The following is a 13,189-nucleotide window of genomic DNA, read 5'->3' on the forward strand; positions in this document are numbered from 1 at the left end:
CCCTATACTACAGAGCTACAGTCATCAAAACATAAAAATAGATGTAAAGGTGCTCAGCTTTTACAGGCATAAAAATAAATGTAAAGATCAATGGAACAGGATAGAAAATCCAGAAATAAACACAGGCACTTATAGTCACTATATATTTGACAAAGGAGGGAACTACACAATGCTGCAAAAACAGTCTCTTCAACAAGCGGGGCTGGGAATACTGGACAGCTTCTGCTTCACTATGCTAAAGTCTTGATTCTGTGGATCACTACAAACAACAGAAAATTCATAAGGAGATGGGAATACCAGACCATTTTCCCTACCTCCTGTGAAACCTGTAATCAGGTCAAGAAGCAACAATTAAATCAGATATGGAACAAAAAACTGGTTGAAAATTAGGAAAGGAGTATGTCAAAGCTGTATACTGTCACTGTCACCGAGCTTATTTAACTTATATGCCAAGTACATCATACAAAATACTGGGCTGGATGAAACACAAGATGGAATCAAGAATGCCAGGATCATGGAAACCAGTCCCATCACTTCATGGTAAACAGATGGGGAAACAACGGAGACAGTGGTAGACATTATTTTCTTGGGCTCCATAATCACTGCAGATGGTGACTGCAGCCAAGAAATTAACAGAGGCTTGCTCCTTGGAAGAATAGCTATGACAAACCTAGACAGCATACTTAAAAGCAGAGACATCACTTTATAGACAAAGGTCCATCTAGTCAAATCTATGGTTTTTCCAGTAGTCATGTATGGATGTGAGAGTTAGACTATAAAGAAAGCTGAGCACTGAAGAATTGGTGCTTTTGAACTGTGGTGTTAGAGAAGACTCTTGAGAGTCCCTTGGACTGCAAGGAGATCAAACCAGTCAATCCTAAAGGAAATCAGTCCTGAATATTCATTGGAAGGACTGATGCTGAAGCTAAAGGTCCAATACTCTGGCCACCTGATGCAAAGAGCCAACTCACTGGAAAAGACCTTGATGCTGGGAAAGACTGAAGGCAGGAAAAGAAGGGAATGCCAGAGGATGAGTTGGTTGGATGGCATCACCAACTCAATGAACATGAGTTTGAGTAAGCTCGGGAGATGGTGAAGGACAGGGAAGCCCGGCATGCTACAGTCCATGGGGTCACAAAAAGTCAGAGATGACTGAGCGATTGAACAACAACAACATGCCAAAAAATGAAATTAGATCATTGTTTAACACCATACATAAAAATGAACTGAACATGGTTTAAAGACTTAATGTGAGACTGGAAACAATACAACCCTCAGAGGAAAATATAGGAAGAACACTCTCTGACATAAATCACAGTAAAATGTCTTTTTTGATCTGTCTCTTAGAATAATGGATAAAAAACAGAAATAAAAAATCAGAACTACTTACGCTCTAAAGCTTTTTCATAGCAAAAGAAACAGTATACAAAACAAAAAGACAACCTACAGACTGGAATGAAATATTTGCAAATAATGTGATTGAGAAGGGGTTAGTCTCTAAAACTTGCAAATAGCTCATGATGCTTAACAGCATCAAAATAGAAAACCCAATCAACAAATGGGAAGAACACTCAGACACTTCTCCAGAGAAGACATACAAATGGCCAAGAGTCACATGAAAAGGTGTTCAACACTGCTAATCAGTAGAGAAATGCAAACCCAAACTACAATGAGATATTACCGCATATCAACCAGAGTGGCCATCATCAAAAATCCACAAATGACAAATGCTGGAGAGGGTGTGGAAAGAAGACAACCCTCCTAATCTGTTGGTGCTAATGTAGATTGGTAAAGCCACTATGGAGAATAGCATGGATGTTCCTTAAAAAAAAAAAAAAAAAAAGACTTAAAGACTTACCATATGACATTGCAATACCACTCACTTCTGGGCATATATCCTGAGAAAAACATGATCCACAAGGTTACATGCACCCAAATATTCTTTGTAGCACTGTTTGCAACAGCCAACACACACAGGCAATCTAAATGTCCATCGACAGAGGAATGGATATAGAAGATGTGGTGCATATGCACAATGAAATATTACTCGGCCATTAAAGAAAATGAAACTATGATATTCGGAGAAACATGGATGGACCTAGATAAAAGAAACGATACAAACTTTTGATCGTTTTTGATCATTTTGATAAAAAAACTTTTGGTCGTTTCCTATTCCAAAATAGGAAAGAGACTCATAGACTTAGAGAACGACCTTATGGCTGCTGCAGAAAAGCGTGGGGTGAAGGGATGGTTAGGGAGTTTGGGATAAACACATATACAGTGCTATATTTAAAAAGGATAACTCACCAGGGACTACTATATAGCACATAGAACTCTGTTCAATATTATCTCTCAGCCTGCATCTGAGGGGATTTTTGGGGAGAATGGATATATGTCTATATATGATTGAATCTGGGAATTCCCTTGTGGCTCAGTGGTAAAGAATCCATTTGCCAATGCAGGAGATGCAAGTTATATCCCTCAATCAGAAAGATCCCCAGTAGAAGGAAACAGCAATCAACTCCAGTATTCAGCCTGGGAAATCCCATGGACAGTTCATGGAGTCTCGAAAGAATCAAACATGATTTAGTGACTGAACAATAACAGCAATGTGGCTGAGTCTCTTCAATGTTCACCTGAAAATATCACTATACTGTTAATCAGCTACTATCCAATCAGTTCAGTTCAGTCGGTCACTCATGTCTGACTCTTTGTGACCCCATGACCTCCCTGTCCATCACGAACTCCCGGAGTTCACTCAAACCCATGTCCATTAGGTCGGTGATGCCATCCAGCCATCTCATCCTCTGTCGTCCCCTTCTCCTCCTGCCCTCAATCTTCCCCAGCATCAGGGTTTTTTCAAATAAGTCAGCTCTTTGCATCAGGTGGCCAAAGTATTGGAGTTTCAGTTTCAACATCAGTCCTTCCAATGAACACCCAGGACTGTTCAACTTTTGGATAGACAGGTTGGATCTCCTTGAAGTGCAAGGGACTCACAAGAGTCTTCTCTAACACCACAGTTCAAAAGCATCCATTTTTCGGTGCTTAGCCTTCTTTATAGTCCAACTCTGACATCCATACATGACCACTGGAAAAACCATAGCCTTGACTACACGGACCTTTGTTGACAAAGTAATGTCTCTGCTTTTTAATATGCTATCTAGGTTGGTCATAACTTTACTTCTAAGAAGTAATTTTAATTTGTAAAATGAAAGTGATAGTCGCTCAGTTGTATCTGACTCTTTGTGACCCCATAGGCTATAGCCCCCTAAACTCCTCTGTCCATGGATTTCCTAGGCAAGAATACTGGACTGGGTTACCATTCCCTTCTCCAGGGGAATCTTCTCACCCAGGGATCAAACCCAAGTCTACATTACAGGCAGATTGTTTATCATCTGAGGCACCAATGATGCCCCTATTTGTAAAATGTGGATACTATTAATATCTTCTTCACATGGCTGTTGTGGAGATTGAATGAGATAATGCAAATAAAGTGTTTTGTATGTGGGCTTCACAAACTCTAATACTTATCAGTATTTGTCTTCAGAATATGGAAAAAATCACCAAATATTATGTGTCAAGTAATAAAAAATGCTGGTGCAGTCCTTGATGTAAAAATTGGGGAGTAAAATTTAAACATGCTTTTGTGAATTCAATTCCATTTTCCTTGCTGAGTGAGTACCCATGACTTAGAGTATTTCACTGAAGACTAACACAACCATAACACATGTATAAAAAATAATTTTAAACTTAGTTGATTCTTTCCTACTTTGAACATTAGCTAGTATTGTGATTTTAGCTTAGTTGTTAAATCTATCCTCAGTCATTTAGCATAATGTCAGTTAAATTCTATCATACTTGTTGAATTTAATAGTTATAGTGACAATATCACCTTTTAATTCTTAGCAGGGTTTCTCAAGAGAATGTCCAAGTGTGGATTGATTAGAGATAATTTGATAGGCTGAATACCCTTTAAACAGGTGAAATTAAAATTCATGGGTTATTGTTTTGACAAAAGAATCTCAGAAAGAAAAAGTAGCATTTCAACCATAATTTTATCAAGTTTGACAAATTGTAGCCATGAACTAAAAATTAGCTAAAATATAATGAGAGGGTTGAAGACAGAAATTCACAGTTTTTAACTACTCTGAGGTTGAAAACTAAGAATAACACAGGTGACACTGGCCCTCAAATTACAGGTGGATGCAAGAAAGGGACACTACCTTTAAATAGTGGAGTGGGCTACATTTTACCTTACTTCAGCTCAGTACAAAAGGATCTTTCTGGGAGTAGGAAGTGGTGATTCCTGAAGAGGAAATGGCTGCTCTTGCTACACTGCCCCCGCTGCCCCAACAGTTTAAGAGCATACAGCATCATCTGAGGATAGCTCAGGAGCATGACAAGTGAGACCCTGTGGTGGCATATTACTGTCGATTGTACACAATGCAAACTCGAATGAAGATTGATAGTAAAACTCCTGAGTGTCATAAATTTCTATCAAGGCTAATGGATCAGTTAGAAGCTCTTAAGAAACAGTTGGGTAATAATGAAGCTATTACTCAAGAAATAGTTGGTTCTGCACATTTGGAGAACTACACTTTGAAAATGTTTTTGTATGCAGATAATGAAGATCGTGCTGGGAGATTTCACAAAAACATGATCAAGTCCTTCTATACTGCAAGTCTTTTAATAGATGTCATAACAGTGTTTGGAGAACTCACTGATGAAAATGTGAAACACAGAAAGTATGCAAGGTGGAAGGCAACATATATTAATAATTGTTTAAAGAATGGAGAGACTCCTCAAGCAGGCCCTGTTGGGATTGAAGAAGACAATGTAGATGTTGAGGAAAATGAAGATGCTGGAGTCACCTCTCTGCCCACTCAGCCACTTCAGCCGTCATCTTCCACATATGACCCATGTAACATGCCATCAAGTGGCTATACTGGAATCCAGATTTCCCCTGGTGCCCACGCTCCAGCTAATACCCCAGCAGAAGTGCCTCACAGCACAGGTGTAACAAGTAACACTATCCGGCCTACTCCACAGACTATTCCGGCCATTGATCCCGCACTCTTCAGTACAGTGCCCCAGGGCGATATCCAACTAACACCAGAGGACTTTGTGAGGGCTCAGAAATACTGCCAAGTATGCTGGCAGTGCTTTGCAGTATGAAGATGTCAGCACTGCAGTGCAGAATCTGCAGAAGGCCCTCAAGTTACTGACTACAGGCAGAGAATGAAGCCTTTGTACAACATCCATGCATTTTTGGCTTAAAGAACTAACAGTCCACTACTCTATCTTCAGCCTATCAGGAGCACAGTTTTAAGGAAGACTTCAGTTCCATCGACTTTAACAATGAAATCTGTGTCTGTGTATCAGATTCCTATTGAAGTATTCATCAGCAGCCTCAACCAGTTTTCATTGTCCATTTAGTGGATCCAGTAGTCTCTGAGTGCATAGCTCTCTAATATGAGCAAGGTCCTATAAATGCCCACTGAACCCTGCTTGTTCAAAACATGAAAACACTTCTATAAAATGTATTGGGAATTAGCTTTGAATCTTTTTTTTTTTAATTTATTTATTTTAATTTTTTATTTTTTTTAAATTTTAACATCTTTAATTCTTACATGCGTTCCCAAACATGAACCCCCCAAATTAGCTTTGAATCTTAATCTAAATAAATGAAGGAATCTTATAGTCTATAATTTGAACAAACAGACCCTAATCATTTTGCTATAGAATTCTGAACCTAACTTTTAATAAAGACTGCCAGAATATTCTAGATTAGAGATCATATTTCTGTTTTCCTCAGGATTAAACAGATATGAATGTTCTAAACTGTTAGATGAATCTGAAAGAGACTATATTCAAATTTCAGTTTATACTCAAATAGAGCTACGCTAAAAAATAAAATGTTCATGAAAGGAAAAAGTAATGAAGTAAAGAGGTAGCATCAGTTCTAGACGTAAGAATAATATTGGTTGCTCAATGGTTTTCCCTTACCCATTGACACTTAAGGTGAATTGGTATTTGCTTCCTAGGCAGTTTGACTGCATGTATTAGAGAATGAAAACAAGATGTTTGTAGTAATACCTGGAAACTTGGTGCTTTTGAGTTAAGGTTCTCTGCTGCTATGGAATGGATTCCATAGAGTATATAGCTATGAATGATGCAGATTATAAGAACATGATTCTCAGTTGTTGAGTTTATAAGTTTTTTGTGGGGAATTATGAACTTACTGTGTCACCTGCATGTGTGCTGTGTAAAAAACAAATACAAGGTTTCTTTTAACTAGTGTGACTTATTGCAGAGCCAGATATCATTTTTGCATGCTGAAATTATCACATTTTTAAAGTAAGACAGTTTTTAAAATGAGAGGAATTTGGCAGATTTACCTGAAATTTATCTGATATATTTCATTCATTACACTAATGTTTGGAATCTTTTAACATAGGGGTCAGCAAATTATGGTCTGTGGGCTGGCCACTTGTATAAAGTTTTATTGAAACGGAAAAAAAAGGGTCTTTCTGTACTTCTGTTTTCTTCTGACTTATGTTGAAATAAATAATATGGTTTTAAAATCAAATTTCAGGTCGTGTATGAATTGGAAAAAGTCAGAAAGGATATGCAATATATGGTTAACAGTGACTACCTCTGGGGAAAGGACTTTCATTTTTTACTTCATACAACTTAAAAAATAATGTTGTGGTAAATAAAAATCATTTGAATATAAACTCCAAAGTATAATTTTATTTAATAAGGAATAAAATAATTCATACACAGGCTAGAAACAAAGCACTTTAAATCTTAGTGTGCCATATGCAACTGTATACTATTATATATTATATGATACATGACATATATTATATATGAAATATTTTATGTTTCACATTATAGCACATTACCTAATATGTTTACTCCACATACTATATCATATAGTACAATAATATATACCATATAATATATATAATTGGTTTATAACAACAAAAATAAGCAGATATGTTTTTTCCCTTATAGTAGCAGCACAATTTCAAGACTATAGATTAGTGCTTAAACATTTGTGGTTTTCATTTGGTTAACTGACAAATAATTTTTTCTTAAAAAAGAGCTGTTTTTTCCCCTGTGTTTTAAATCTATTATGTTAACTAATAGTACATTATAGTAACACTATAGTACTAATAAAAGTCAACAAAATTCAGCATTTTTTCATAATAGCTTGTTCCAAGGTTAGTTTCTAAATCTTAACAGACATGTAACATAATCAGTTACCAAAAATGTGCTTAAAGAGACAGTTTTAAAATTAGTATTGATTATATTTTAGTAAAAAGACACAAAACGTTTTAAAAAGAACAAGCCATTTCTTGAGACTAGGAACTAGAGAGTTTTCACAAATCAACCACTAATATTTCAAGGACAGAAACCATATGGTATTTATTTTTGTTCCTTATTCCTAGCCCACAGTTCAGTTCAGTTCAGTTGCTCAGTCGTGTCCAACTCTGCAACCTCATGTACTGCAGCATGCCATACTTCCTTGTCCATCACCACCTCTCAGAGCTTGCTCAAAGTAGGGGCTCTATAAATATTTGTTGAACTAAACTGAATAATAAAGTCAAGAAATATAAATACACTGGTATAAAAGTAATTCATCATAAGAGTCAGGAATACTACAAGAACTTCTAATAATAGAAACATAAAAAAAATCTTGCCGTGAAATCAGAAAGAGAGCACCAACACCATAGGAGTACACAGAAAATGCTAAATGTTAATATATGTGTATATGGGAATGATGTCCAAACAAAATTTAAGAGCTGACACCAGATGACAACCTAAATTTATCTCTTTGTAGATAAGAAGACACAGAGATAACACGCAAATCACTCAAGGTCATGCAGCAAAAGATATTATAAAGATAAAAATTCTAGTTACTACATATTCTGAACCAAATATGGCACATGGTTTCACAAAGAGTAAATGAATACTACACTACAGATAGGATGTGTTAAGTACAAAAAAGTACCAAAACGATGTTATAGGAATCAAACTAAAGCCAATTTTTTTTCAGAGAAGTGATATATTATAGCTAAGAATTGTTATCCAGAAATTCAATCCCATTCAGACACTTTTGGCTGCATAAATTTGAGTAAGCTATTCAATGACTGTATATCAAGTGTTTTTGTCTATAAAATAGGGATATACTAATGCATATGTATGGAATTTAGAAAGATGGTAAAGATAACCCTGTATGTGAGACAGCAAAAGAGACACAGATGTATAGAACAGTCTTTTGGACTCTGTGGGAGAGAGAGAGGGTGGGATGATTTGGGAGAATGGCATTGAAACATGTATAATATCATATAAGAAACGAATCACCAGTCCAGGTTCAATGCAGGATACAGGATGCTTGGGGCTGGTGCACTGGGATGACCCAGAGGGATGGTATGGGGAGGGAGGTGAGAGGGGGGTTCAGGATGGGGAACACATGTATACCCATGGCGGATTCATATTGATGTATGGCAAAACCAATACAATATTGTAAAGTAATTAGCCTCCAATTAAAATAAATAAATTTAAATTTAAAAAGGGGATAGTAATAGCACATGTTGATATGAATTAAATCCGTTAATATATGTAAATAATTTAGATTAGTTCTTGGCCTATGGTACATATAGCTTGTTCTGCTACGAGGTACATTTCTTTATTGAAAATTAGTTCACATGCAATTGTTAAAAGGGGAATAGTATCAGAATAAATCTGAAACTGTACTGTATAATTTTCTTCAGTATGTTAATTTTTTGAAATTATCAGAGGATAACTTTATCATGATTAAAGAGAAAGTTTTAACATTATATGAAGACATTGTGAAAGCACTACAAATCCCACAGAAGTACCTTCCTTTATTGCCAGTAGGGTCTTCAAAAAGCAATAATTTTCCTGTGTTAAAGTACCTAGGAATCTGAAAGTGACACTTTAACTTGCATTAAAGAAAAAGAAACCTAACTTTTTTTGTACCAGGTTCTTCTTGGTTCAAAAAACATCAGATTTCTTTTTCTTCAAGTTAAAATGTCACTTCCAGATTCCTAGGTACTCTAACACAGGAAAATTATTGCTTTTTGAAGACCCTACTGACAATAAAGGAAGGTACTTCCTTTTTTTGTACCAGGTTCCTCTTGGTCCTGGAGAAGGCAATGGCACCCCATTCCAGTACTCTTACCTGGGAAATCCCACGGACGGAGGAGCCTGGTAGGCTACAGTCCATGGGGTCTCGAAGAGTTGGACACGACTGAGAGACTTAACTTTCACTTTTCACTTTTGTACATTGGAGAAGGAAATGGCAACCCATTCCAGTGTTCTTGCCTGGAGAAACTATGGGGTCGCACAGAGTCAGACACGACTGAAGTGACTTAGCAGCAAGAGTTCGCTCAGGGTGAAACTGTTTCTGTGAGGTATTTGTAGAAAATGATTAGAGGCAATATTTAAGATAAGAGTTATCACAGATGATAAACTAACGAAAGAGTTTTAAAGGAAAAACTAAGGAATGAGATATTCATAATGGCTTCGATAAACCTAAACAAGTATGCAGGTCAAGAAACAAAAGTGAGAAGCAGACATGGAACAATGGACTGGCTCAAAATTGGGAAAGGAGTTCGTCAAGGCTGTATATTGTCATCCTGTTTATTTAACTTATATGCAGAGTATATCACATGAAATGCCAGACTGGATGAATCACAAGCTGGAATCAAAATTGCTGGGAGAAATATAGACAAACTCATATATGCAGATGACCCTGATTCTGGAAAAGACTGAAGGCAGGAGGAGAGGGGGACAACAGAGAATGAGATGGTTGGATGGCATCATTGACTCAATCGACATGACCTTGAGCAATCTCAGGGAGATAGTGAAGGACAGGAAGCCTGGTGTGCTGCAGTCCATGGAGTCACAAAGAGTCACACATGACTGAGCAACTGAATAAAACAGCAACAAAACTCTAATATAATTAAGCAAATCATTTTACTTTTCTGAGCCTCATCCTTTTCTATATAAAATGAGACAGTAGGATCAGATGATCCCTTTCCCCTTTTACTGATAGTATTTTATAATTTGCATAGGATTTACTTTATAAATAGATCATAGGCTTCAGTGTTTCCATTCTATTTTTTGTAAACTTTACAAAGTTAATGTAAATATATTCTTTATGCCCCTGCCCCCTGACTGCTGTGTTCCATGGTTTCTTGGTACAGCTGGAAACAGAAAATATTTAACAATCTATAAAATACTTCTTTGGTAGTACTACTTCAATATCAGGATGTCTTATAATTTCCTGAAAATGCACTACTAAGTTCAGTATTATATAACAGGAAATACAGGTGTGGAAGGCTGAATGCCTTTCAGTCTGTCATAGAATTTTATTTTTTTCTGTTCCAGGGTACAGGCTGCATTGATTGGAATCTGATGAGGTGGGTCACAGGCATGGACGATGTCTATAAAGTCCATCCTAGTGCCAATAAAAGGAGAACTGTTTTCTTTTGTGTCCTAGAAGACATTAGGGGATTTTTTTATTCTTTATTAATCATAACATGAATAAGTAAATTTGAATAATGAAATTAGAAATGATCTTATTTCAACAACCTAAAGTTATATGGGAAGTAAATACTACTAATAATTACTGTATTTTAGAGTATCTACTATCTGTCAGACACTGTATTTGGAACTATTCCTCAGAATACAGAAAAGTTGCAGATAATCTCACAGAAGTAAGGGATTTATCCTTGGCCCCAAGATAGTAATTACAAGGACAAGATTGAAATCCAAGTTTAAGTAGTTCTAAAGACTATGCTCTTACTATAGACTATATCAGGGGTTCTAAAATGTTACAAATGAAAATTTTTGGACCACACTTCACACTCACTGAATGAGAAACTATGGAGTTGGGTGCAGCATTTAAGCCCATTAAGAATTGTTCTCAACCAAAATGACACATCTCAGCCAAAAAGAAGGGATTAGCACAAAAAAAAAAAAAGGTTTCTCACAGAATGCAATTCACAGTAAGTATGCAAGAAATACAGGGAAATTATAAAAATCAGTAAATAAAGGGAGAGATTATCAATGGAGCAGAGTCATGAGTAAACTCTTCATAAACAGACTCAATTTAGGCCAGTTTTTGAATTACTCAAGATAATCTTTAGTATCTTCATTCTGCCTTTGATGTGTACACTATCTCTATTTTAATATTTTATATTGCTTTTCAGCAGTTTGATATTTAATGGTATATAATAGGCTTATGAAAGAGATTCTTCGTTATATTTACACTGTTAAACATATGTATTGTATTAAATTAGAGTTATTTAATTAATCCCTATGATATTAATGTATAGTTTCCTATTTACCAAACTAAAAGAAAGTTAAGGAAAGCAATTCCTTTTATAATATATTATAAGGGATCATTAACTTGTTCACATTTTATAGTGGAATTATTTTTAACATATCATAGTTATTTTTAAATGGAAACCATGAATATTATATTCCAGGTAGATTTTTATAAATTGTGTAGAATTTGTAAGTCATCAAACTTCACTGATGGAAGTTGATGCTGGGGTGATACCCATTAAAGTAGAATTCAAAATAGACTTAAATAGCAGAAAAATACTAAAGGAGCATGCAGATTATTAAGCTGACACTGCATTCATCAGGTGATACCATGTTATCTATTCTAAGAGCCTGGTTCAAACACATGGAAATTCAAACTAGGCCTTTCATCTGGCAACGTGGTTCTCACAGTATCAGAATGACTGAAAGGCCCAGTAAAAGTAGTTTTGTTCTTGGCAGTGTCATCGAGTTCTGTGGTTAGTTTCCTCCCCATTTTGCCTTAAAGAGAGGAAAGACTTGTCAAAAATAGAGGAAAGTACTAGACGTACTCAAAGAAATTTACATATTTGGGGTTATCTCTGGGTCTAGAATTTAAATACTACCAACCACTTTGAATATTTCTAAGCTAGAGAACTCCCAAACTCTTTAGTGATATCTGTTGTACCTGGTGTACTTGGGGGTACTTGAAGATCCTTCTTCCTGGAGAGTCATTTTTATTCCATATAAGATACTATATTAATTTTATATGACATATATGACTTGGACATATAATTGGCACTAATTAATAATAACATGATAGTAAATAAATTCATATGATCCCTGGTAACTTTTCATGATACTCCAAGACTTAGGGTGAAAGAGATATATTTACTTCCATCTAACTAAGGGCATTCTGGGCAGAAAACGTGAGAAGCACTGAATCATGGGAGTTCCCTCAGTATTTGCAAATAAGCAAAAATACTGTACTAAGTTCACTCTCTGATTTTCCAATGTGAAAATAAATGTATTGGAAAAATCATAATAAAACTTTACCTAAGAGGGTTTTCAAGAATTTTTCAAGGTACTATCACACAAAGCAAAGGACACTACACGTGGAACCTAATAATCTGGGTTAAAAGTAGGAAAACAGATTTTACTTTCAGCCATGTTATGCAATTGGTTTTAATCAGTTTGATGTTTACAGACATTGGGGTATAGTATTCAGGAATATGGGCTCTGTAGCCAGTTCAGTTCAGTTCAGTCGCTCAGTCGTGTCCGACTCTTTGTGACCCAATGAACCGTGGCACGCCAGGGCTCCCTGTCCATCACCAACTCCTGGAGTTCACCCAAACCCATGTCCATCGAGTCAGTGATGCCATCCAACCATCTCATCCTCTGTCATCCCCTTCTCCTCCTGCCCTCAATAGTTCCCAGCATCAGGGTCTTTTCAAATGAGTCAGCTCTTCACATCAGGTGGCCAAAGTATTGGAATTTCAGCTTCAACATGAGTCCCTCCAATGAACACTCAGGACTGATCTCCTTTAGGATGGACTGGTTGGATCTCCTTGCAGTCAAAGGGACTCTCAAGTGTCTTCTCCAACAACACAGTCAAAAGCATCAATTCTTCAGTGCTCAGCTATCTTCACAGTCCAACTCTCACATTCATACATGACCACTGGAAAAACCATAGCCTTGACTAGACGGACCTTTGTTGGCAAACAAATGTTTCTGCTATTAATATGTTGTCTAGCTTGATCATAACTTTCCTTCCAAGGAGTAAGTGTCTTTTAATTTCATGGCTGCAGTCACCATCTGCAGTAATTTTGGAGCCCAGAAAAATAAA

General features: G+C 36.3%; 1 long non-coding RNA gene and 1 pseudogene across 1 annotated transcript in view; one reads left to right on the forward strand and one right to left on the reverse strand.

Annotated features, from left to right (window-relative positions):
- The window catches only part of LOC106503808, a 152,120-nt gene that overhangs the window by 55,149 nt on the left and 83,782 nt on the right, over positions 1 to 13,189 (reverse strand). The gene's annotated exons all lie outside the window — the stretch shown is intronic.
- On the forward strand, positions 4,318 to 5,526 carry LOC102178806 (annotated as a pseudogene).

Source organism: Capra hircus, unplaced genomic scaffold (assembly GCF_001704415.2).
Source record: "Capra hircus breed San Clemente unplaced genomic scaffold, ASM170441v1, whole genome shotgun sequence".
In the NCBI taxonomy this organism is placed as follows: domain Eukaryota; kingdom Metazoa; phylum Chordata; class Mammalia; order Artiodactyla; family Bovidae; genus Capra; species Capra hircus.